This window comes from Grammomys surdaster, unplaced genomic scaffold, assembly GCF_004785775.1.
Source record: "Grammomys surdaster isolate TR1022 unplaced genomic scaffold, NIH_TR_1.0 125888, whole genome shotgun sequence".
NCBI classification, from domain to species: Eukaryota; Metazoa; Chordata; class Mammalia; order Rodentia; family Muridae; genus Grammomys; species Grammomys surdaster.
In genome coordinates this window covers 2,668,099-2,669,586 of record NW_021620713.1, presented here as the reverse complement: position 1 = coordinate 2,669,586, position 1,488 = coordinate 2,668,099, and positions in this window count along the sequence as shown.

Genomic DNA, 1,488 nt, shown 5'->3' with positions numbered 1-1,488 from the left:
TTGGTTTGGTTTGGTTTTTGTTTTAGGTTTTTCATATCGTCCATCCCCTCTGACTCATACAATCTTTCGGCCTTCTCTTGCACAGGGCTACTTGAGCCCTGAATGGAAAGATTTGCTGGAGAAATCTGGTTAAGGAATGAGTGTTCCAAGATCCCTCGCTCCCAGATCATTGTCCAGCTGTGGATTTCTGTATCAGTTTCTATCTACTGCTGGAGGAAGCTTATCTGCTGATGGCTAACGGAGACACTAATTCTTTTACAGGGTTTGAGTTCATGATCACAGAGCACAGGCATTGTAGTAGGAACACCTGAGAACATCTGCATCCTAGACTTATACATGTGGTGTGTGGTATGGTGTGTCTCACTCTTCCTCATTGTCACAAGATCTTAGGAGTCTCAAATTCATGTCTAACTTTTATAGCTACTTATCCACATTTGAAGCTTATTTCTACTTTCACTAAAATTCCAAGAAGCTTCCATTGAGTTTGTTTTGTGTTATCCATAGGCATAACACGTGGGCATAGGGCCTATCTGGAAATCCCCTAGAGTATCCCTCTGATCTGAATATGCCCTTCAATTTCCTAAGCAAGAAACTTAATCCACAAAGTCCTTTGTTACTAATATTTGAGATGAGTAACTGGAAGGTAATTCAGCTGTGGATGCCATCAGACTATCTTTGTGCAAAAGCAATCTCTCTTTAGCAAGCTCTCTGTGATACCCTCTGCCACATTATAGTGTAGCAAGAAAGCTCTGAATAAATGTCAATAAGTACACTTGCACTTTCCAGGAGGCAGAAATATGAAGCAAATGTTTCTATCCTTTATAAATAAACCAGTACTGGATATTCTGTTGTAGGAACAGCAAATATATGAAGATATTTGCAATTTTTTTATTAAGATAGATCACAAATTTTTGAGTCCAAACTTCCAATATCCAACTATGGTGACATGTTCAGCTGAGTGTCTATGTAATTGTATAGTTAATATATTTAGAACCTATCTGATTATGGTTTTCTATTCTAAACTTGATTGTCTTCCAATATTCCCTGATAGCAGAGCAAAACATCGATCCAGATGTGGAATCTAGAACTCTAACAGTTACAGCTGGAGTTCCTGTGACAGTTTCTCCTTTGCACACTTCACTAATGTTTTTGCTTGCTCCCTCTCAGGGATGTGCTTCCAGCTTCTCTTCTAGTTCCATTTCCCTGCTCTATATATCCCCCTGCCTCACACAATGACTAATCTGCTCAACATTCTCCCTCTTGTATCAGTCACATCTTCCCACAACTCTCAAGTCAGCTGTCTCTTCTACAGAGATTTTGGTAAATTCTCTAACTAGGCCACAGCCCCTGTAATATGATCTGGTGAAAATAAAAAATAAAAAAAAAATAAAAACTTGTATCCTGATTTACGATGCATTTTACAATATGAAAATTATCGGTGTCATTTGTCGGAATTATGTATATAAGTGATATACTTCCTGATGTCAG